This window comes from Gorilla gorilla, chromosome 6 (genome assembly GCF_029281585.2).
Source record: "Gorilla gorilla gorilla isolate KB3781 chromosome 6, NHGRI_mGorGor1-v2.1_pri, whole genome shotgun sequence".
Taxonomy (NCBI): Eukaryota; Metazoa; Chordata; class Mammalia; order Primates; family Hominidae; genus Gorilla; species Gorilla gorilla.
In genome coordinates, this window is record NC_073230.2 from 12,125,849 (window position 1) to 12,150,444 (window position 24,596).

Sequence of the window (24,596 nt, forward strand, 5' to 3'; positions counted from 1 at the left end):
CTCCTAAAGTGTTGGGATTACAGGCATGAGCCACCATGCCCAGCTGCTTTTTTAAATACATACTTTTTATCATGGACAATTTCAAACATAGACATAGAGTAACAAGCTTCCACATGGCTGGGCCGGCTTCGGCAGCTATCATCCTGTGGCCAGGCTTGTTTTATCTTCACCCCCATTCACCTTTCCCCCTCGCCCCAGTTCTTTAGAAGCAAATCACAGATGTCATCTTACTTTGTCTATAAATATTTCAACCAAAATTTCCAGAAGATAAGAATTCTTTAAAAAAAAAAAAACCACAGTGTCGTTATCACACCTAAAAAATGAATAATAATTTCTTACTGTCCTCAAATAATCAGTGCGTAGGTTTCTCTTACTGTCGGCATGGTTGTTTTTTCTTTTCTTTTTTTTTTTTTTTTGAGACGGAGTCTCGCTCTGTCGCCCAGGCTGGAGTGCAGTGGCACTATCTTGGCTCACTGCAACCTCCCAGGTTCAAGCGATTCCCCCTGCCTCAGCCTCCCAAGTAGCTGGGATTACAGGCGCTCGCCACCACACCTGGCTAATTTTTGTGTTTTTAGTAGACATGTGGTTTCACCATGTTGGCCAGGCTGGTCTCGAAGTCCTGTCTCCAGTGATCTGCCTGCCTCAGCCTCTCAAAGTGTTGAGATTACAGCCCCCACGCCCGACACCCTCTGCTTTTTTCTCATGGAGTCATTTGTCCTGTGTAGTTCCCCACACCTGCCTTTACAGATTGGATTCTGCCAGCATCCATTCACTATGTCCCTCCCCCTTGTCATTCCTGTAAACTGGTTACTGGACCCGGGGATTCCATCAGACTCAAGTGTTTTGTTTTGCTTTTTTGCCAGAACTGCCTTCTAGGTGGTGGTGCACGCAGAGGTGAAAATGTCTGGGTGTCCCCCCCAGTTTGTAACATTAGCAGCTTTTGGTGGTCATTGCCTTGGATCCCTTAATTTGTTCTCACCTGCACTTTTTTTTTTTTTTTTTTGAGATGGAGTTTCATCCTTGTCACCCAGGCTGGAGTGCAGTGGCACCATCTTGGCTCATTGCAACCCCCGCCTCCCAGGTTCAAGCAATTCTCCTGCCTCAGCCTCCCGAGTAGCTGGGATTACAGGCATCCACCACCACGCCTGGCTAATTTTTGTATTTTTAGTAGAGAGGGGGTTTCGCCGTGTTGCCCAGGCCAGTCTTGAACTCCTGACCTCAGGTGATCCACCCACCTCAGCCTCCCAGAGTGCCGGGATTGCAGATGTGAGCCACTGCACCCAGCCACCTGTACTTTTTTGTGGTTCATTTTGGCTGCCAGCATCGGATACGTGGCTGGGTTGCCATGCTCCACCTGCTGAGAGGCGTATTGTGAGTGGCAGGTGTTATGGATCACGGCCTCTGCATATGTGCCAGCAGAAAAAGTAATTGTAACCAGCAAAGCATTTTACTACACAAACGTTTTAGCCCCTATAAAAACATCCGGAGATCCTTTTGTTGTTCATGAGCATGACAATTGGGTGTTTTCATGCAGCGAGTGAGATGTGCCACCCTGGAACCTTGTTACGACGTCGCACGTTACCTGTCTGACCTGAAAAATAATTAATAAGTAAAACATACGGAAGCCAGTTTCTCATGGCTATTTCCAACTAGTCACTTGAAGAATATGGAATTAGTTATACAATTAGTTATACATTGTATAACCGTCATAAAATTAGTTGCAGATTGACGTGACATTATCTTGAAATTAATGGGAAAAGTGCCCCAGACCTGGGGAAGTCGAATGCCCCACTACGTGGCATCAAGGACGGTGACGGCATTCCTCTTCTCCTGGGGTTTTCCCACCCTTGTCACTGCCCTCACCCAGTCCCCTTAGGTGACCCAGCGCCTGGGTGGGTCACGCTTGGCTGGTGCAGGAGTGGGCGTATGTGCTGAGCTGGGCTTTGCACTTGGGACAAGAAAGGGTGTCAGATCAGTCTCTTTCCAGCGAGTAGACGTGAAAACTCAGGTGGTGCTGTCTCGCTTCTCCACGTGAAGGATCAGCCTGCAGTGCCAAAGGCGAAGGGAAGAGCTGTGATTAGAGAGAGTTGGTCTCTTAGTGAAGGAAGCCACAGAGGAGACAAAGACGGGCATCAGGCCCGACTCCTGAGACCTGGTGGCCCCACGACCGGAGAGGAGCAGATCCAGGTGCAGGATCTGCTGAAGGAAGGAACGTTCCCGTTGGGTGATGGTTTTGAACCGGAGCTGGGGAGAACAATCACTGCGGCAGAGGTTGGAGGGGGAGCCGCTTCGCGGAACGGGGTGAAGCTTTAGTTTCAGTCCGGTTGTATCTTGATAGCCAAGAAATGAAATGCGGCATCTCCAAAGAAAGGCTTTATTCTTAGTGTTTTGCTAGTTGGCAGTTATTGTGTATCACATATATTTGTTCCAAGTTAGACTGTCAACTGGTTAAAGTTACTTTAAAAAGCTTTGTGGGCAAGTAGCAAGTACATTGGGTCGATGTTAAAAATATGAGCCACTTTCTAGTATCTGGTGTACGCTGAATTTTTTGGGCTTGCCGCCCATTTAAGAAAACTTACATAGAATTTTAAAAGTCAGTCTATGAGGAGGGTGTTGTGTAGTATTATTGAACTGAATTTAGAATATTTGCATGAAAGCCTTTGTCATACTGATGGAGAAAAAGGGTTTGTGGGTGCTAAAAGTGTAGGATGTAGTGGTGTTCATATTTAGTACTTTTGAAAAAGACGCAGCTATGTTTAAAATTATGTGCTGAAATGAGACTAAAGCATTTGATTTGGAGATAGAGTAATTTACGATTTGCTGTTTTTGCATCTTGTGAATGTCAGAGGATAAACTTGCTAAATTAATGACAACTCAAATTGCAGCAATGCCTCATTTCCATAATTACCCTACATTTAAAGCATTTCATATTAAAATGAGAGGATTATATAAAATGCTTTTAGTTTGATTTCCTGGAAATAGGCCCCTGCATCGTGACTTGTTGGGCGATCTTGTACTTAATTTTCATTGTGACTATTACTTTTCACGAGTTTCTTGTTTCCTGGTAAAGTGTTGCCGGGTAATTAAAAAGGATAAAAAACAGAATGTGCGTAACCAAGAAGGCGTGCGGCGTGCTGCCAGGAATCGGAGGAACCAGGGTTCAAGAACTCGCCTCACCTGACCCATTTCTACAGTGTTGACGATGTATGTTTTCCTCGGATGCTGTGAAGATGAGTTTGGGCATGTTTTGCTTTACTTAAACATAACAGTTCCATCATTAAATCATGAACTGCTTGCAAAGCGTAGCTTTTCTCTCCTAAGAATACTTTTCAGGAAGTAGACAAACTGATCAATAGACATACAGAGAGCCTCCCTCTGTCTCCCAGGCTGGAGTGCAGTGGTGCGATCTCAGCTCACTGCAGCCTCCGCCTCCTGGGTTCAAGCGATTCTCCTGCCCCAGCCTCCCGAGTAGCTGGAGTTACAGGTGCCTGCCACCACGCCCAGCTAATTTTTGTATTTTTAGTGGAGACGGGGTTTTACTGTGTTGGCCAGGCTGGTCTTGAACTCTTGACCTCAAATTATCCACCCACCTCGGCCTCCCAAAGTGCTGGGATTTCAGGCATGAGCCACCATGCCCGGCCCAGGCCGTTATACATGATTTGATTAAGAAGAATCTCATCTGCCCTCAGTACTGCATTTAACCTTGCTGGGAAAGGGGTGAACTGTCTTCCATGTGTTTCCTCAGAGGACGCTGAGCTCTGATCATGTTGCCTCTCTGCCCAGAAACCTCAGTGGCTCCCGTGTACCCAGGGCGAGAGGCCCTGCCCCTCAGCAGAGACCCTGTTATTATGAAGCTGTCCTCTAACCTGTTCCCCTAAGTGTCAAAGGGCATGGTTCTCTTTGGGCAGAATGGCTGCTGGACATTCTCTGCTTATACCAGCAATTCCCAGATTTGTTTTAGTCTCAGGGCCCTTTTATACTCTTATACTCCTACACATTACTGGGGACCCCAAAGAGCTTTGGTTTATATGAGCTATATCTGTTGACGCTGACCGTATTAGGAATTAAAATATACATATTTATTTATCTACTCAAAAATGGTAATAATAACTCTATTTCAAAAATATTTTTATGAAAAAAAAACTATATACCCCCAACCCAAGAAAAGAATAAGAGTTTTTTTGGTAGAACTCTGTAATGTCTGGCTTAATAGAAGACAGCTGGAATCCATGGCTGCCTCCACTTTTAGTCGGCTGTGATGCGTGTTCAGGCTGAAGTACATGGAGAAAAGCCAGCCTCCTGCAGATACGTAGTTGGAAAAGGGAGTATTTTTGTAGCCTTTTCAGATATTGTGGATGTTCCTTGAGACCTCACTAAAACCTGACAAGGGGTAGTTTCTTTTTTTGTTGTTTTGTTTTGAGACGGAGTTTTGCTCTGTTGCCCAGGCTGGAGGGGCAGTGGCACGATCTCAGCTCACTGCAACATCCACTTCCTGGGTTCAAGCAATTCTCCTGCCTCAGCCTCCCGAGTAGCTGGGATAAACAGGCATGTGCCACCACGCCCAGCTAATTTTGTATTTTTAGTAGAGACAGGGTTTCATCATGTAAGCCAGCTGGTCTCGAACTCCTGACCTCAGGTGATCCGCCTGCCTTAGCCACCCAAAGTGCTGGGATTACAGGCTTGAGCCACCGCGCCCGGCTGGGTAGTTTCTTTTTATTTATTTATTTTTTTGAGACAGCGTCTTGCTCTGTCACCCAGGCTAGAGTGCAGTGGTACAATCGTAGCTCACTGCAGCCTTGACCTCCTGGGCTCAAGCAGTCCTCCTGCTTCAGCCTCCCAAGTAGCTGGGACCACAGGTGAGCACCACCAGACCAGCTAATTTCTTTTATTTATTTATTTATTTTTGGTTGAGATGGGGTCTTGCCGCGTTTCCCTGACTGGTCTCAAACTCCTGGCCTTAAGTCATCCTCTGCTATAATATCCTTAAGTCATCCTCTGCTATAATATCCGTAGATGTTTTATACTGTGTTACGTTAAAACGTATTGCTCTTTTATTTTGAATGAGTCCTTTGCCACCCCTGTGTGATTTTGTAACATCATACATTGGCCATTGGGAAGAATATTGATTGAGTTATGCAGATCTTCTAATGTTAATTATACAAAACAAAGTCTGTTTTATTCTGAGGTTCAGCTGATAGTTAAACTTGATCCCTTCAAACCCAATAAACTCTGTTTTTAAAAACAGAAATCTTTTATAGGAACAGGCTTTTTGTAGTCAGTTAATTTTTAAAGCTGTTTTAAAAGTTGAGTGACACAGCATATTTTAAATAGACTTTTTATAGAGCAGTTTTAGGTTCACAGCAAAAGCATATTTTTATAGAAATAAAGTTATATAATTTAGTCATGGGCCTTATTAGCATCTTGTGATATGACTTGGCTACAGTTAGTATATTTTTTTAAATGTACAGTAATTTTTTGATGATTTAGGGTGGCACAATTCATCCTGTTAGTTACTGCCATTATTTTCCCTGGGGGCCTCTGTCGCCCAAGCCGCTCTCTGATGGTGCCCTTGGCCTTTCAGCCACGGATGTGGGTGTCCCCTCCCCTGGAGAACAGCAGAGTGATGGGGGAGGTGGGACAGGGTTGGGGTGTCCCAGGTGAGTCCTGGAGTAAAGTCAGTAACAGAATTTGTCTTGTTTTTTTGTTTGTTTGTTTGTTTGATTTTGAGACGGTGTTGTTCTGTTGCCCAGGCTGGCCTTGAACTCCTGGGCTCAAGTGATCCTCTAGCCTCTGCCTCCTACTGTGCTCAGGTGTGAGCCACCTCATCTGGCTGCAAATAATCTCTTTAAAAAAATAACAAAAGTTTTTTTTCTGCAGAGACAAGGGGTTGTTGCCCAGGCTGGAGTACAGTGGCATGATCACAGCTCACTGTAGCCTCTAATTCCTGGGCTCAAACGATCCTCCTGCCTCAGCCTTCTGAGTAGCTGATACTACAGGTACCTACTTCCATGCCTGGCTAATTTTCTTTGTATTATTTTTTGTAGAGACCAGTGTCTCACTATGTTGCCCAGGCTGGTCTTGAACTCCTGGGCTCACATGATCCTCCCACCTGGGCTTCCCAAAATGTTGGGATTATAGGCCTGAGCCACGCGTCCAGCCAGAATGTGTTTGTATGGAGACATTGTTGTGTGGGATTTTTCATGAAACTTTTCTACGTTTTTTTTGTTTTATTTTATTTTTTACTTTGGAACATTTACATCAAAATAAGCAGACTTTCTGAAAAACTATGCCACTTTGGATAAACATAAAAATTCATTTTCTCCCTCCCCAGTCTGATAGGAACTCTTGGAGGAAATTTCTCTCTCTTTCCCTTCTCACTGTGAATCACAGCAAATCAGCAGTACACAGAGAATAAAAGCAATCTTCTGCCTGTTCTGAAAAAGCTTTGCTTCTTGTGATTTGTATCACGAGGGGGAGAGGTCCTTACTGTTTTTCCAGACCTACAGTTGTGATAGAGGCTCCTCCCAGCCCCGCCCACAGACCCCAACAGTGCCCTCTCTCACAAATGGATTCTGGGGCTTGGTCTTTATTTTTGTTTTTGTTGGGGGCAGCATATGGAACCCGAAAATAGTATCATAGCCTAGATTTGGAGCTTTGTGCCAGCCTTGTCTGTAGGATGACCCGTGTGGGTCTCACCTGGTGACTGGGAGTCCACAGGGGTCAGTTAGTAGCAGGGAGCTGCAGGGCGCCTGTCAGCAGAGACCGTCTCATTCCCCAAACCCAGGAGCCAGAGGGACTGACGCCCGGATAAATGCCCAAGCCGCCCTGGGTGGGATTAGTCGTCTGTAGAAAACCTTCCCAGAAATACACCCTCCCATCCTGTGACTTGGATACAGTTTACTGATGAAATTAGGGAACCTCCTGCGCCTTACCAAGAAGCTGTGGCTGGAACTTAGTCAATGAAAAATGATTTGTAAACTTAGTAACTCTTTGGAGCTGGCTTTGAAAGAATGTTTAAAATGATAGCTGATACTGCCAGACAACAGAACAGGCCGGCCTTAGCCATGAGGCTCCAGAAGAAGGAGAACTGCAAAGTTTGTGTCCGCTACCTCTGCTCTTGGGATGGAGCCATTCTGTCTGCTTGGCCGTACAGCCCTGGCATTGGGAACAGTGATTCATCGCCGCTTGATGAAAACATCTTTCCCTTAAGAACATCCACCTCCCTCGGGTTGGAGTCCATATTAACCAGGGAACACTTGTAGCCCTAATTTGGTTCCTAACCTGCAAGAAGATTTTGCTAGAATATCCAGCTTCCTTTGCAATTCTCTTTTTCTCCGTAAATTGTGGTGTGGACAGATTTTACAGGCCTGCCTACCTTTGGATTGGCCAATCAGGGATGCCATGGCGAGTCTAGAACTTTCTGTGGCGGTAGAAATGTTTTATATCTGTGTTGTCCAACATGGCCACCACTAGGCATGTGTGGCTGTTGAGTGTTTGAAATGTGGCTCAAGGCGGGGCGCGGTGGCTCATGCCTGTAATCACAGCACTTTGGGAGGCCAGGGTGAGAGGATCACAGGTCAGGAGTTCGACACCACCCTGGCCAACATGGCGAAACCCCGTCTCTACTAAAAATACAAAAATCAGCCAGGCGTGGTGGCTCACGCCTGTAATCCCAGCACTTTGGGAGGCCAAGGTTGGAGGATCACCTGAGGTCGGGAGTTCGAGACCAGCCTGACCAACATGGAGAAACCCCGTCTCTACTAAAAATACAAAATTAGCTGGGCGTGGTGGCACATGCCTGTAATCCCAGCTACTTGGGAGGCTGAGGCAGGAGAATTGCTTGAATCCAGGAGGCAGAGATTGCGGTGAGCCGAGATGGCGCCATTGCACTCCAGTCTGGGCAACAAGAGCGAAACTCCGTCTCAAAAAAAAAAAAAAAAAAAATTCCCACAAAAATTAGCTGGGTGTGGTGGCGTGCACCTGCAATCCCAGCTACTTAGGAGCCTGAGGCAGGAGAATCTCTTGAACCCAGGAGGTGGAGGCTGTAGTGAGCTAAGGATGCACCACTGCACTCCAGCCTGGGCGACAGAGCAAGAGTCTGTCTCAAAAAAAAAAAAAAAAAAGAATCTTGTGCTGAGTCTGACCCCTGACATACGTTAGGAGGGGAGGCTTCCATTTGTTCCTGTCTTAGCCCTACTTCTTGAAGCCAAAGGAAAGACGCAAATCATCTAGGAGATTCTGATGGATAATACAGAAGAGGGACAAGCTTGCTGGTGTAGGGGAAATAAATCGCCGAGGCTCTGTCTAGCTTGGATTTACTGTGTGTATTGGCTGTGGGTGGATTACAGGTGAGCTCATAAATATTAGTATTTTGCTCATGTCCTTGCGGATTTGTAAATTCCTTGATAAGCAGGTGTGTGTGCGTGACATGTGTCTGTCGTCCACCCGTCACACGTTTGTACCAGGTAGCCTTTGCTTAATAAGCCCTCGGAGTACTTGTGCTTTGAGCTCGTGGGACTTGCGGGGTGGTCATTAAGCGTTGGTGTGAATACCGGGTATCTCCGTCTCCCAGAAGCTGCGAGTCCCTCGAGGGCAGGGGCTGGTTCTTTCGGGAGGCATTTTGTTGTCAGTGCCTCGCCCAGTGCCAGTGAAGACACACTTCCAGGTGTCATCTGCTATAACCTGCTAGCCCTTCTAATAGATAAACCCCAAAACCTTGCCTATGGAAAGTCCACAGTAGATGTTTCTGAATGGTGGGCAGAAAATGCCTCCTTCGGGCCAGGTGCTGTGGCTCACGCCTGTAATCCTAACACTTTGGGAGGCTGAGGTGGGTGGATCACTTGAGGCCAGGAGTTCGAGACCAGCCTGGCCAACATGGTGAAACCCCATCTCTACTAAAAATACAAAAATTAGCCAGGCATGGTGGTGTGCTCCTGTAGTCCCAGCTACCTGGGAGACGGAGGCAGGAGAATCCCTTGAACCCGGGAGGCGGAGGTTGCAGTGAGCCGAGATCATCCTGCCACCGCACTCCAGCCTGGGCGACAGAGCGAGACTGTCTCAATAAGCAAAAAAAAGAAAATGAGAAAATGCCTCCCTTAAGGTGTGATTCAGGGACCCAGGCTGGCACTGTCTGGAGTCCGGCGGCCTGGGCACGGCTGCACCTGCTGCAGTGCTGTCTGCATCTGGAGGGAAAGAGGGAGGCTCAGGGGAGGCCAGGCCCAGAAGCAGCAGATCTCACTTCCACTCAAGCCAGTGACCAGAGCTCAGTCTCCGGCCACTCCAAGGGAAGGCAACGTGCTCAGGAAGAAGATGACAGTGGCCCGCTGAACAGCTAGCCGGTATTCACGGCCAACTTTTCAGATCAGGGTAGCCAGCTGCAGCCTGTGGGCCAGACCCTGCCAGCTGCCTGTGTTTGTAAATAAAGTTTTATTGGAACACACCAGGCACATTTGTTAAGTGCTGTCTGTGGCTGCTGAGCTGAGCCGGAGACCATGTGGACCCCAGAGCCTGTGTTATTTCCTTCTGGCCATGCCTGGTGGCCCGTCTGCACACCCCTGCCTTAGGCCACAGACTTCTACTCTTCCACATCAGTGCGTTTACCTGGGTTCATCAGCACCTTTTATTACCAATTTCTCTCCACATCGAACCGCCTGTGTTTCTTGTCAGGTTGAATCCTGAGTTTTGGGAATATGAATAGGAACTTTTTTTCTTATTATTTTATTTATTTATTAGTGTTTACATACAGGAAAGGTAGGCTCTGTGTGTGTGTGTGTGTGTGTGTGTGTGTGTGTGTGTGTGTGTTTCTTTGGTATGAGTTTCATAGTAACTAATTTTTTTTTCTTTTTTTTATTTTGAGATGGAGTCTCGCTCTGTCATGCAGACTGGAGTGCAGTGGCGCGATCTCAGCTCGCTGTAACCTCCACTTCCTGGGTTCAAGCGATTCTCTTGCCTCAGCCTCCCGAGTAGCTGGGATTACAAGGGTGCGCTATCATGCCCGGCTAATTTTTGTATTTTTAGTAGAGATGGGGTTTCACCATGTTGGCCAGGCTGGCCTTGAACTCCTGACCTCAAGTGATCCTCCTGCCTTGGCCTCCCAAAGTGCTGGGACTACAGGCGAGAGCCACTGTGCCCAGCCCTAATTTGTTATTAAAATTTTACATTTTGAAAAAGTTGCACGCCTCCAAAAATGTTGCAAGATGAGTCCAAATAACTCCTGCATGTCCTCTGCCCAGATTTGTTCATTTTTAGTGCTCTGCCATGTTTAGCATTTTCTCTATATATGTATGTTATCTGAGAGTGAGATTTTATATATGTATGTGTGTGTATATATATATATCGTGCCCTTTTTCTTAATACCACAAGATGCATTTCCTAAGAATAAGGATTTTTTTTTCTCGCTTCATCATATGCAAGAATGAAGATATTTTATTCACACCTACCCCAGGACACCCAAAAATGGGGTGGAGGATATTTTACATAATCGCAGTCTGTTATTAAATTTAGGAACATTAACGATGATCCCATATGATTAGCTCATGTGCAGTCCACGTACCTCTTTGTTGTTGTTGTTGTTTAAGATAGGGACTCCCTGTGTCACCCAGGCTGGAGTACAGTGGCACAGTCATAGCTCACTGCAGCCTCGACCTCCCAGGCTCAAGTGATCCTCCCACCTCAGCCTCCTGAGTGGCTGGGACTACAGGCACTTGCCACCATGCCCTGCTAATTTTTTTGTGTGTTTCTAGAAATGGGGTTTCACCATGTTGCCCAGGCTGATCTCAAACTCCTGAGCTCAGGTGATCGTCCCACCTTAGTCTTCCAAGTAACTGGAACTATAGGCCTGCGTTACCATGCCCAGCTAACTTTTTATTTTTTATGGTGATGGGGTCTTGCTGCGTTGCCCAGGCTGGTCTCAAATTCCTAGGCTCAAATGATCCACCCACCTCGGCCTCTCAAAGTGCTGGTGTTACAGGCGTGCACCACTGTGCCTGGCCCACATACCATTTTTGCCATTTGTCCCAGTATCGCCCAGTGCAATGCTTTGTCCCCTGCTGGGGCTCCAGCCCAGGATGGAGTTTGGCGTGCTGTTGTCCTGCGTTTTTAGTCATCTGAATCTGGGACAGTTCATCAGCCCTTCTTTGTCATTACTGACCTTGACATTTTTAAAAACAGGCCAGTTATGTTCTGGGCTGGCTCTCCACGTACATTTGTCCGATTTGACAAAATCCCGACTTCACTCAAGTTGAGCATCTTTGGCCGTGGGACTCGTGGGGTCCTTATCCACAGGGTTAGTTTTTTGTTTTTTTTTTTTTGAGACAGTCTCACTCTGTCACCCAGGCTACAGTGCAGTGACACGACTCGTGGGGTCCTTATCCACAGGGTTAGGTTTTTTTTTTTTTGAGACATCTCACTCTGTCACCCAGGCTGGAGTGCAGTGACACCATCTCGGCTCACTGCAGCGTCTGCCTCCCAGGTCAAGCGATTGTCCTGTGTCAGCCTCCCGAGTAGCTGGGATTACAGGTGCCCGCCACCATGCTGGGCTAATTTTTGTATTTTTAGTAGAGACAGGGTTTCACCATGTTGGCCAGGCTGGTCTCGAACTCCTGGCCTCAAGTGATCCACCCACCTCAGCCTTCCACAGTGCTGGGATTACAGGCATGAGCCACCGCACCTGGCCTCACAGGGTTAGTTTTGATCACTTGGTTTAGGTGTTGTCTGGCTGGCTTTTCCACCAAAGAGTTGCTGTGTTTTTTCTTTTGTAATTAAGTAATTTTTGAGATTCGGTACAAGTGTTAAAATATTAATTTTCTATCTAGTCACATTTACATTTCTGGTAACAGTTTTTTAATTCATGTGCTTGCGTTTCCTGGGCCATAATCCTCATGTGCAGATAATACTTCTTCTCTTTGTTCCAGTATCTTAGATCTCATTTCTTTGTGTTGTCTGGTTGAATCGGCTAGGACCTCCAAATAACATTGACCGAGTACCATGATAATGGGCTCCTTCTTGTTTCTAGCTTGGAAAGAAACGCCTGTGAAGCGTTTCAGAGTAAATATTGCTCTGCCTGCCTGAGAGCCATTTCCATCAGGAGGCCTTCCCCAGTGCCTGGCTGAGCTTAGGTCCCACTGGCGTGCACTGCAGCACCCCACGGCACCCTGTGTGGCCTGTCGTTGTTTGTGGTTATATTTATCTGAGACACCCTGAGTTTTGTGGGGGCAGGACCACGTTTTTCTTGTTTATTGCATAACCTCAGTACATACCAATATGCTTGGCACATAGTTGGCACTTTGTAAATAATTGTTGGCAAAATGAATAAACAAATAGGTGAGATCTGAATGCAAAAATAACCTGGTGTAAGAAAGTGATCGGAAGTTCCATTAGCTTAGCTTCTAAAGGTCTGGCTTTTGCTGAGTGCCCTTGGGCAAGTGGATTGACCCCGAGCTCCTGTTTGCCCATCTGTAAAGTGGGCACACTTCCTTTTTCATAAGTAATTGTGAGAATTACTAGAGATACATTAGAAGTATTTACTGGGCCAGATGTGGTGGCTCAGTGGGATTACACCTGTAATCCCCTCCCAGCACTTTGGGAGGCCGAGGTGGGAGGATCACTTGAAGCCAGGTGTTGAAGACCAGCCTGGGCAACATGGTGAAACCCTGTCTCTACAAAAATTACAAAAATTAGCCAGGCGTGGTATCACGCACCTGTGGTACGAGCTACTCGGGAGGCTGAGGGGGAAGGATCCCTTGAGCCCCAGAAGGTCAAGGCTGCAGTGAGCTATAATCGCACCACTACACTGCAGCCTGGGCAACAGAGCAAGACCCTGTCTCAAAAAACAAACAAACAAACAGGTACTTACCTCAGTGCCTGGCACATAGACAGTGCTGATAGATAAACATCCCACATACATGCGTCTGTGCTGCCATCATCGCTGCTGTTACTGTCAAGGATGTATTATTCATCCTGTGATGTCAGAAGCAGAGTTTGTTGCAGGGCAGTGGGAAATGGCTGCAGTGCTTTGAGCTGCTCACAGTGGAGCAGACTGGCCCTCAGGTGTGCTGAGCTCCCTGCCCCAGCCTGTTCCAGCAGGGGCGGCCGCTCACCAGCAAGGCTGTCATTCCTAGGCAGCATCTTGCACTGGCTGGAGAACGGGCTTCCTATCTCCAAGCTCCCTGCAGCTCTGAAGGCTGCACGATCAGAGCTAAACAGCAGGGGTTTGTTTTCTTGTGTTTTTCTGAGCTGCTTATCTAGAGAATGGGAGCTCAAAGGACGGGGGACTAGAAGAGACAAACTCAGGTTTTACTTTGAATTAGTTTGAGTAACGTTTGTTGGGTACAGAGACTGGCCAAAACTTAGGGAGGACACTGAGATAAGAAGGTTTGATCTCAAAACACTTCCCAGTTTTAGCCACCGTGCCCAGCCAATTCATATGTATTTTAAGGTATTTTTTTAAATGTGGAAACGTACAAAGGATATGTAACAAGTACTATTGACCGGGTGTGGTGGCTCACACCGGTAATCCCAACACTTTGGGAGACTGAGGTGGGAGGATCCCTTGAGCTCAGGAGTTCGGGACCAGTCTGGGCGACATAGCAAGATTCTGTCCCTGCAAAAAATAAGAAGTAAAAGGCCAGGCGCAGTGGCTCACGCCTGTAATCCCAGCACTTTGGGAGGTCGAGGTGGGCGGATCACGAGGGTCAGGAGATCAAGACCATCCTGGCTAACACGGTGAAACCCTGTCTCTACTAAAAATACAAAAAATTAGCCAGGCGTGGTGGCGCGCACCTGTAGTCCCAGCTACTCGGGAGGCTGAGGCAGGAGAATGGTGGGAACCCGGGAGGTGGAGCTTGCAGTGAGCCGAGATCGCGCCACTGCATTCCAGCCTGGGCGATAAGTGAGACTCCGTCTCAAAAAAATAAATAAATAAATAAATAAAAAGTAAAAAATTATCTGGGCATAGTGGTGCTTGCCTGTACTCGCAGCTACTTGGGAGGCCGAGGTGAGAAGATCGCCTGAGCCTGGGAGGTTGAGGCTGCAGTGAGCTGTGACTGCACCACTGCACTCCAGCCTAGGCAACAGAGCAAGACCCTATCTCAAAAAAAACCCCAAAAAACAACCACAACAAAACCAAATCGTATTGTACCCACTAAGAATCCGTGCTTTTCATATTTTGTCATGTTTTTTCAAGCCCTTTTTAAAGAGACACATGACAGATAAAATTGAGGTCCCCTGTCCTCCACCTTCCCCTCCCGTTTCTGTCCCTTCTCCAGAGGCAGCTCCTGGAGGAATTTAACCCTAGACCTCCCGCGTATGTCACATACACACGTAGACATCTAAGAGGCATTTGTTGTTTGTGGGGTTTTTTTTATTTATTTTTATTTTTTTGAGATAGAGTCTCACTGTGTCGCCCAGGCTGTAGTGCAATGGTGCAATCTTGGCTCGCTGCAACCTCTACCTCCCTGGTTCAAGTGATTCTCCTGCCTCAGCCTCCGGAGTAGCTGGGACTACAGGCACGCGCCACCATGCCTGGCTAATTTTTTTGTATTTTTAGTAGAGACAGGGTTTCACCATGTTGGCCAGGCTGGTCTCAAACTCCTGACCTCAGGTGATCCCACCGGCCTTGGCCTCCCAAAGTGTTGGGATTACAGGCATGAGCCACCGCACCCGGCCAGCATTCATTGTTTAGTTCACGCGAGTTTTCAGGTTTGCGTTAGTGGTGTCGTGACATCTTCATGATCCTGTTTGTGTTTTCCACTTCTCTGGAAAGACCGCTTCATAGGTTGGTGCCATCAGACCTGCGTAACCCTAGTGGGTATAGCCCCCCATCCTGGATGGGGCCTTGACGGGGCCTCTGGCCTCCTCCCCTGCCTTACTCTTCTCAGCTCTGACCAGAGGGGATGGAAGCTTGTGTCCCTCTGGGTGACAGACCCAGCCTGCCCGCCCTACCCAGCTTGGGTTCTGGGTTCCTTTGTCCTCGTCCCCAGGGCTGCGTGTCCTGCTCGTCCTCCTGAGCTCCTGGCCTGTGTCTCCACCTAAAAGGCCATCCTCAGCTCCCCCTGCCAGGTCCGGTTGGGGACCGAGACCCCTGGTTGCTTGCACTGCTGGGTGAGAGCGCCTCTGTGTCGGGGGCTGGGCTGGGCTGGGCTGGACTGGGAAGACTGGCTCTCTCAGGGGATTCCAGGGCAGGCGGCTGGGAGGGCGTTTCTGAGGAAGCGCTGTTTTAGCCGAGGTCTAAGTTACAGGCAGGAGCTGGCAATGAGGAGTCAGGGAGACAGACCTCCAGCCATTGGGCCTCTCAGCTCTGGGGTGAGGGGAGGGAGGGGGAGGACCCGAGGGGGCAGAGCATTTAGGACATGGAGTGGGTAGGGCGTGGTGACATCCTGGCTCTCAGGGGATGGGAGGACAACTCGCTGAAGTTCGTGGCCCCAAGCCATGCGGAGAACCCGCGTCTGCAGGGCTGGTGGCGTCCAGCACAGGGCAGGGTCCTGGTGTCCTCGCCTCGCAAGGCTCCCCCAGGGTGGCCCAACCCTGCTGCACGGGAGGGAAAGAGCCACAGAAAGTTGAAGGTGCCCAGGAGACTTGGGTACATTTTGCTCATCTTAGGGTTGGGGACAGAACATCATTAAGAATTGTTTTTATATCTGGCAAAACTAAAAGCTTGAATATTAAAACCAAATGATCCCGGGTACAGCTGCAGCGGGGGACTGGTGCGCCATGCAATTGACGTAGCGCTGCTCGGGCGACCAGGAGGCCCTTCAGTGCTCAGGAGGCACTTTCAGAGCATCGTGACTAGATAAAAGTAGGTGAAAAGAGAATCGCAGCCTGCCGAGAGCTTTAGAGAGACTCTCCTAACCATGATTTAATCTGGGGAAGGGAGAAAAGTAACATATGGCAGCACATTACATTACGACCATGAAGGCTAAATACTCCCAGTCACTATAAACACAGAAAACCAAACCTGGCGGGAAAAAATGCGTGTATACGTACCCCTACGTGTGGAAAACTGGCTACGGCATGCTTAACAAAATAACTTGGGAATGAATTACTCATGGTGAGGCTTCCGATCAGTGTCTAACCCTGGTAGCGTTTGTCAGTAGCCACACAGAAAGGGTCTACCAAGGGTACGCTATGGACATTTTTCATTTAAAGGTGAAAGATTTTTAAAAATGCATTGCTAAGAAACATCCCTGGCCGGGCGTGGTGGCACACACCTGTAATTCCAGCACTTTGGGAGGCTGAGGCAGGTGGATCACTTGAGGTCAGGAGTTTGAGACCAGCCTGGCCAATGTGGTAAAACCTCGTTTCTACTAAAAACACAAAAATTAGTCGGGCGTAGTGGGGCACGCCTGTAATCCCAGCTACTTGGGTGGCTGAGGCAGGAGAATCACTTGAACTCAGAAGGTGGAGATTGTAGTGAGCTGAGATCACGCCACTGCACTCCAGCCTGGGCAACAGAGTGAGACTCTGTCTCAAAAAAAAAAAAAAGAAAGAAAGAAAGGAAGGAAACATTCCTTTCATCAAAACACAAATAAATATTTTTCAAAAATTAAAAAAAAATGATCAAAGGATTACCGGGTACTTTGTGAATAAATGTTTTCCCTATTTCGGAACTGGATAAGCTAAGCTGGGATCCACGCAGCACGCAGCAGGAGGGATTGCCCTGTGTGCTAGGCAAGGCTGACATCAGTGACAGCAGCGTCAGGCTGTGCTCGGATCACGGGCCCATCTGTAGTTATACTTTTAAAATTTTTTTTCTTCTTTTGTTTCTGTAGAGATAGAACCTCACTGTGTTGCCCAGGCTGGTCTCAAACTCCTGGCCTCGAGCCACCCTCCCAAACCAATCTATGTTTTATTCTTTTTTTTTTTTTTTTTTTTTGAGAAAAAGTCTGGCTCTGTCACCCAGGCTGGAGTGCAGTGGCACGAACTCAGTTCACTGCAACCTCCACCTCCCTGGTTCAAGTGATTCTCCTGCCTCAGCCTCCCGAGTAGCTGGGACTACAGGCACATGCCACCACGCCCGGCTAACTTTTGTATTTTTAGTAGAGACAGGGTTTCACCCTGTTGGCCAGGCTGGTCTCGAACTCCTGACCTCAGGCAATCTGCCCGCATCAGCCTCCCAAAGTACTGGGATTACAGGCATGAGCCACTGCACCTGGCCTAAAAGTTTATTTTCCATCAGTCTACATTCTCCAATTTTTTAAAGTCAGAATTTTATTGTTTTGTTGCTGTTATTAGAGACAAGATCTCACTCTGTCACCCAGGCTGGGGGCAGTGGCATGATCACAGCTCACTGCAGCCTCAAACTCCTGGGCTCAAGCCATCTTCCCACCTCAGCCTCCCCAGTAGCTGGGACTACAGGCGCATGCCATCACCCTGGCCAACTTTTTTTTGTAAAGACAGGGTCTTGGTATGTTGCCCAGGCTGGTCTTGAACTCCTGGGCTCAAGCGATCCTCCCACCTTGGCCTCCCGCAGTGCTGGGATTACAGGCATAAGCAATCATGCCTGGCCTTAAGTGAGAATTCTTATGTGTCATTTCCTTCTCTTTCTCCCTCTCTCTCTCTCTCTCTCTCTCTCTCTCTCTCTCTCTCTCTCTCTCTCTCTCTCTCTCGTCGCCAGGCTGGAGTACACTGGCGCAATGTCTGTTCACGGCAACCTCTGCTTCCCGGATTGAAGCAATTCTCCTGCCTCAGCCTCCCAAGCAGCTGGGACTATACAGGCTTGTGCCACCACGCCCAGCTAATTTTTGTATTTTTAGTAGAGAGGGGGTTTCACCACATTGGCCAGGATGGTCTCGATCTCCTGACCTCGTGACCCCCCCGCCTCAGCCTCTCAAAGTGGGATTACATGTGTGAGCCACCGCCCCGGCCTTCACGTGTCATTTCTTTTTGTAGGAACCAATTTTAAAAGAAAGCCAATTTTAAGAGCTCAGCTTTTAGGTTATATATCTATATAAACTATATCATTTCAGACTTTCAAAATTTTATATATATATATATATATGCAATCCATGCTTATAGAAAATTGAAAAATTCAGAAATATGAGCAGGAGAAAAAACACATAGAACTCTCCACAAAGGTAACAGCGAACGTCATTTCAGCGCGTTTTCCTTCTGTTTCCGTTTAAAGAGATCTATAGCAGGGACTTGGCTGAAACCTTGTATTTGCATATTCACAACGGCTGCTGATCAGAATCACAACTGGTTAGGGGCTTAAATACTTAAAATAAAATACCCCTTTTCTGTGAATGATCTGTTTAAGTGGGTAAAGTGCTCTGGCACCCTAAGTTAGGAGTTTATATCTGTGACACTCCTTCCCTCCAGCTAAACAGCAAGGGGAGGTGGTCAGGGAAGTTCCAGGAATGCAGGCCTCTGGCCCTAGAGTGGGGTGGGGCTGTGGATGCTGACAGTTGGGGGCCCAGCGGGGACAGTCCCAAGCAGCATGGCTGGGTGTCTGTGGTTCCCTCCTATCAAGAAGGAACCTCTCCACCCTTCCTCAACGTGGGCAGAATCCTGACACCCACCCCACCAGCTGGATGAGGTAATGCCAACAGTCACCAAAAAGCAAAATGTGATTTACAGTTCTGTCTGAATTGTTTTCGGAGTGCAGAAATGTAAAGGAGGTCTTCATCATCCTCGTGAAAGACACGTACAGGGTGAAACGTTCGAAATCTATGTGAATGAGGCATGATTTCCTTTGTCAGTATCAGCCAGATCATCGCTGACCCCGGAGTTGGGCTGACCTTCCTTGGCCGCCCGGATGCCGACCCCCAATGCCCCTGTAGCCTGGAACTGCTGGGTCGGCCTGTGCCTTCTCCCTCTCACCCCTGCCCCCCCGGGACTTCTGAGTTCCTTCTCCAAGGAGGGCTGTGCCCTAGACTTCCGGGCCACTTCCCTCTACCCTTCTCCAGGAAATAACTTAGCTACTTCATGCCCTAATTGAATTCGATTGCATTTTCTTCTTAAAATAAAAGACTAAAAACTAACGGTTGCTTCCTGCCTTTGTCCGTAACGGCCACCTTCCAATCTTAGAGAAGCAGCGATGTCTCCCCTCCGGGTTTCCCATGATGTTACATTGCCCTCTTTGTTACCACCCCTGGTGCGGTGGACACAGACATTGCCCAAATGCTAACGGAGAGGGAAGAGGCGCGGGGAGCTCAGGGCGTTCGGGGTGGTGTTCTGGTGGAGGGGACGCTGGTAAAGAGCAGGTCTGGCTCAGTGCTTATTTCAGGGAAAACTCTTGTGATGAATGGGCCATCCGGGATAAACAGATGGGACGGAGAGTGCAATTTACATAACAGTTAAGCTAGTTTAGTACATCCTGCAATGCTGCTGAAACCAGGCCTCTCCCTGGGCGGGATTTCCGTGTTATTAATCTACTTTATAACCCAGTTTCCCCAAATGGATAATTTCGCCTTGGTAGTGTTAAGATGTATTTAGCGACTCAAGTATCTGCAGCAGCGAGAGGGTGGGTGTAGGAGTCGGTGAATTGTCTCTTACGCCTTCCTTTCCGGGTTTGCGTGGAGAAGGCTGCCTCACTGGGTCTTTGCAGTTGGCGTGTTCCCCGGTGCCATTCGTATCTGATTCATGCGTGTGCGACCAGTTGGCGTGTTCCCCGGTGCCATTCGTATCTGATTCATGCGTGTGCAACCAGTACTCCATTTTCACTTTTTTTTTTTTTGAGACGGACTCTCTTTCCGTTGCCCAGGCTGGAGTGCAGTGGCGCGATCGTGGGTTCAAGCAATTCTCCTACCCGCCTCCTGGGTTCAAGCAATTCTCCTACCTCAGCCCCCCAAATAGCTGGGATGACAGGGCCCGCCACTGTGTCCGGCTAATTTTTGTATTTTTAGTAGAGATAGGGTTTCACCATGTTGGCCAGGCTGGTCACGAACTCCTGCCCCAAGTGATCCACCCTCCTCAGCCTCCCAAAGTGCTGGGATTACACCCATGAGCCACTGCGCTCAGCCTGTTTTCACCTGTTTTCTGAAATCTGAGTAAATGTGGAGGGAGAGAGTGCCCTGGCGCTGGGGTACCGCCTAGTAACTGGTGGGGAATGAACTGGAAGGATGAGACCAGTTCCTTTTCCCAGCCTGGAACCCGCCCCGCCCTCCAGGAGTGCTTGGAATGTGCTCTTTGAAGGGCCCGAGTCTTCCACCAAATAAAGGCTTTTTCAGATGCTGATTTTGGTGCTGATGCTGTGTGGCTTTGTTTGGGTTCAGTTTTTATCCTGGCTGGCAGAGAGGTCTCTAAAAATGAGTCCCCGATGCTTTGTAAACATGACCTAGTTGCCGCAGTGACCCCAGCCGCCCTTAGGAAAACTGGAAGCCCCCGTGGATCGGGATCCGGCCTCCTTCATCCAGGGCTGCTGGTCGGGGGAAGCTTACGCGAAGGTAAATCAGAGTGGATCTTGGGAAGAGACCACTTCCTTGGGAAAGGTTGATTAGGTTAAACTCTAACTTGACCTTCAGTTATCCAAAGTTTCTCTCCAGGGTTAGGGTGGAATTTTACATGGCAGAACAAGAACTAAAGATGACCAAGTTTAAGAAATTGATATCATAAAAGTACAGCAATTTGCCCCCCATGGTATAAACTTGTGTGTGGCCTGGTAAGGAGAGTTCTCCCTGGTGTTTTTGTGGCTGCAGCAGGCGGAAGGCTGTTCCCTTCCCGGGGCTCCCAGCCTGGGGTGAACTTCATTCCTGCCAGCTTCTCGGTGTCTGGTTGGATATCGGTGGCCGTCAAGTGCTGCTTTTAGAAAAGAGGCTGGTAAGGCCGGGCTTGGTGGCTCACGCCTGTAATCCCAGCACTTTGGGAGGCTGAGGCGGGCAGATCACCTGAGGTCAGGAGTTCAAGACCATCCTGGCCAACATAGCGAAACCCCGTCACTACTAAAAATACAGAAATTAGCTGGGCATGGTGGCGTGTGCCTGTAGTCCCAGCTACTCGGGAGACTGAGGCAGGAGAATTGCCTGAATCCGAGAGGTGGAGGTTGCAGTGAGCCAAGATCGCCCCACTGCACTCCAGCCTGGGCAATGAGCGAGACTCTGTCTCAAAAAAAAAAAAAAAAAAAAAAAAAAAAAAAAAAAAAAGAAAAGAAAAACAAGGAAAAAAGAAAAGAGGCTGGTGGGAAAATGTAGTTCCTGGAAGCCTCGCATAGCTGTTGCTGTGCACACTGGGGGCCCGAGGCCCCAGGATCCCCCCGTGCCTTACCCACGCTATTTGCTGCCTGGCATCCCCACCCTGTCATCCCGAGAATCCCCACTGCATGTTTTGGATCTGTACGGGATCCCTCCTTGTTAGGCCAGGTCAGCGTGAGGCCGCCTACTGTGCCTCCTTCCCAGTGTCACGTTGCTGCGTCCACGAGCCTGGCTTCCGCTTCCATTCTCAGGGTCTGGACAGGGCCAGGCTTTTCCGAAGCGCACAGTCCACATAGGCTGCTCATCTGGACTCGATGTCTCCGAGCAGATCGAGGCTGGCCCACTACTGCTGGCCCGCGACCCCTGCTGGCAGATCGAGGCTGGCCCATGACCTGGGCAGGCGGACCTTATCCGGGAGCCCTGTGCACAGTTGGTTTTGCAGCAGGCCCGTGTGGTCTGCTAGAAAAGGGGAGGTTGCAGAAGATTTTAACTTTGTTAAAATCATGAACTGATTTTGCCACAGTAAGGTGTAATTCACATGATACAAAACGTCAAATTGCGTTTTACGCCATTGGTTTGAACCCTGGAGCAGTGAAGTTGCACAGTGTCATGATAATTCTTGGCGTTGAGTGACCTCACGATGTGCTGTCTCTCTTCTTGCTGTTCAGCCAGCAATTCACTGTCTGTAAAATAGGTCCAAAAGCCATCCCCACCTCCAAGGAGGGAGAGAGGATCGAATGAGTTCACTTAGAACAACACGTGACACGTTTGAACACGGAAAGACATGGAAGCCTGTGTGTTAGGCGTTAACATTGTTCCTGCGTGAAGGGGTAGAAGAACAGGCAAAATCCATGATTTTTAAACGTTAAATTGTGTGGCGGTCAGTTAGTTCAGCACCACTTCTTCTTACGGTTTTAATTGTATTGTCAAAAAATTTCACAAAATTCAGTTTCTTGGTTTCCTCATCTGAATGAGAAGGTTGGCACTTAAATAGAATCTGTGACTGACTGTTTTGATGACTTTGGACGAGTAGCTCATCTGCTCTAAGCCTCAGTTTCCTCAGTCGCAAACAACACAAATGCCTGCTTCCTTTCTAAGATCACAGAGGTCTCAGAAAGTACAGGATAGGCCAGTGTACTGGCTCACGCCTGTAATCCCAGCACCTTGGGAGGCTGAGGCAGGAGGATTGCTTGAGCCCAGGAGTTTGCAGGCGGATCACCTGAGGTCAGAAGTCTGAGACCAGCCTGGCCAACACGGTGAAACCCTGTCTCCACTAAAATTAGCCGGGCGTGGTGACGGGCGCCTGTAATCCCAGCTCCTCCGGAGGCCGAGGCAGGAAGATCGCTTGAACCCAGGAGGTGGAGGTTGCAGTAAGCCTCAATCGCGCCACTGCACTCCAGCTTGGGCAACAGAGTGAGACTCCATCTCAAAAACAAATAAATAAATAAATAATAATTATAATAAATAGCTGTGTATTTTGGAGAAATGGGTGCAGCCGGGTATATGGCCTTCTGCTCCTTGTGGGACCACAAGGGCATGTTCTTGCTTTGGAAGGGAGGGTCACATTCAGGGCGAGGGTGCGGTGGTGGCTCTGCAGCCCCAGCAGTGCATGTTCTGGGCTGGTCTGCACGGGCCACGATGCCGTTCATAGAAGCTGAGCTCAGTTGGAGCCACCAGTTCCCACCACTGAGAATTACAGCCATTCCACGTCGTGGATTTTTCCCATTTGTTTTCAGCTTGTTGTGACTCTTGTTCCTTCTCCTCGTCTGTGTAGTTCCTTCTGGGTAGAGATGTGTCTGTCAGCATTACCTGTCGACACCGTCCTAGCCACTGGGTTCTGGGAAGCCCCATCACGGTGCCTGAGCTTCACGGAGTTGCAGAGCAGCTTGGCTTTAGAGAACGCTTAGAGAAGACGGAGATTGATGGAGACGGCTGTCCATCAGCTGTGCAGGGCCAAGCTGGGCCTGGATCCTACTTAGTCTCTCTGACTTCTTCTACTCAAGCAAGATGTCCATTCCTGATGCCTTGCCCCAGGCAGCACGTGCTCAGCTCTGTTCAGGAAGCGTTGTGCTGGTGTGCCCTCCTGGGTCCCGACACCTGGGGGTGTTTGCACAGGGTGGGAAGGCTGAGTGTCCTGGGAAGCGTCCATGGGATGTATCAGTCAGGGAGGCTGGGCGCAGTAATAAACACGCCCAGCGTGGAAGGGCTTCCTGTGAGAGGGTGTGGCAGTCCGGGGGTGGGTCCCAACCAGCCGCCCGCTCTCCCTGGAGTGATTCCTGGATGTTGAGGAGGGAGAGATCTGGAGTTAAGGAAGATGTGACTTTCTCAGTGGCCCTCAGACATCTTGGCAAGTGAAGAGTGTGAAGAGTGTGCCCCGTCCCATGGCCACTGGAGAACTGGCAGAAGCTCCTAGAGCAGTTGGATGGGGAGATCAGAATGGGTCTCAAGAGTGCCACTCCTCGGCATTGTGTGGATGGGTGGTAGTGAGAATAATTGCTAAGGGCGTCATACCCTCTCCTATCTGCATCACCCATAAGGGGTGGGCAGTGGTGCTGCTGTGTCTTGTCAGGAGGCCAGCTCTGTGTCACCCACCAGGCTGGGCTCAGCCACAAGTCGGCAACGTAGTGCCTCCAGGGCAGATGCCACGGACCGTGGAGAAGCAACGCAAGGTCAAAGAGAAAAGATTGCGGCCGGCCAGTGTCAAGGCGGGGGACCTGTGAGCTGAGCCTGGAGCTGAGGCAGAACTTGATGGACTATGACTCAAGGTTGAGATGGGGCAGGGACTCCGGGGGAGGGGCAGAGGGCAGGTGCCGCCGAGCAGGAGGGAGGACGCGGCAGGTCACAGAGCGCACCAAGTCCGAAGCTGGAAGTTCAGGTTCTTTGATATTCAGAGGTGGATCATCTGTGCTTTTTTTTTTTATCAGTCTCTCACTTTTTATCCATCATCTAATTGTGACAGCTTATTTGCCTTTATACCATAAGATGGGGAGTAGGGTTGAGATGAAATCCAAGCATCGTTTCCCTTCCCTGATGGTCGCCTCCCTGGGGTGAGACGTTCGATGTGTCAGACTTCACCAAGAGCATCTCCCGCCTCGGTGCAGTAATGGACTTGGAAACGATTTACTCCGGCACTTGGTTCCTGTCTCCATAAATGCGGCTGCTTTAAAGGGAATGTAAAAAGGGCTGTAAATTGGTATTGATTGCCGGTGGTCTTGAAGAACCCCAACTGAGGATTGACCGTTCTTGGAGTGAAGGCTCCGCATTCAGACGCCTTTCGCCTTACATCATCATAATTGAGAAGGGAAAGGAGACGTGTTAGTTTCAGTTTGATTATTTACCATCAAGGCATAAACACTTCTCAGAGGCAGCTGAACCCATTTGTCCTGCCCCACGCGCCCGCTTGAGAAGGAACACGGAGAGTTGTTAGAATCAAACCGCCGCTCTCTGAATTCTGGGTATATTATTGCAGTC

At 48.8% G+C, this 24,596-nt stretch overlaps 1 protein-coding gene and 1 non-coding gene across 2 annotated transcripts in view; both read left to right on the plus strand.

Annotated features, from left to right (window-relative positions):
- FOXK1 (forkhead box K1) overlaps positions 1 to 24,596 on the plus strand; it is an 80,521-nt gene that overhangs the window by 5,676 nt on the left and 50,249 nt on the right. The window lies entirely within an intron of this gene.
- On the plus strand, positions 1,489 to 1,592 carry LOC115935506 (small nucleolar RNA U13). The gene has a single exon (XR_004071126.1). It is a non-coding gene; the product is annotated as a small nucleolar RNA U13 (small nucleolar RNA).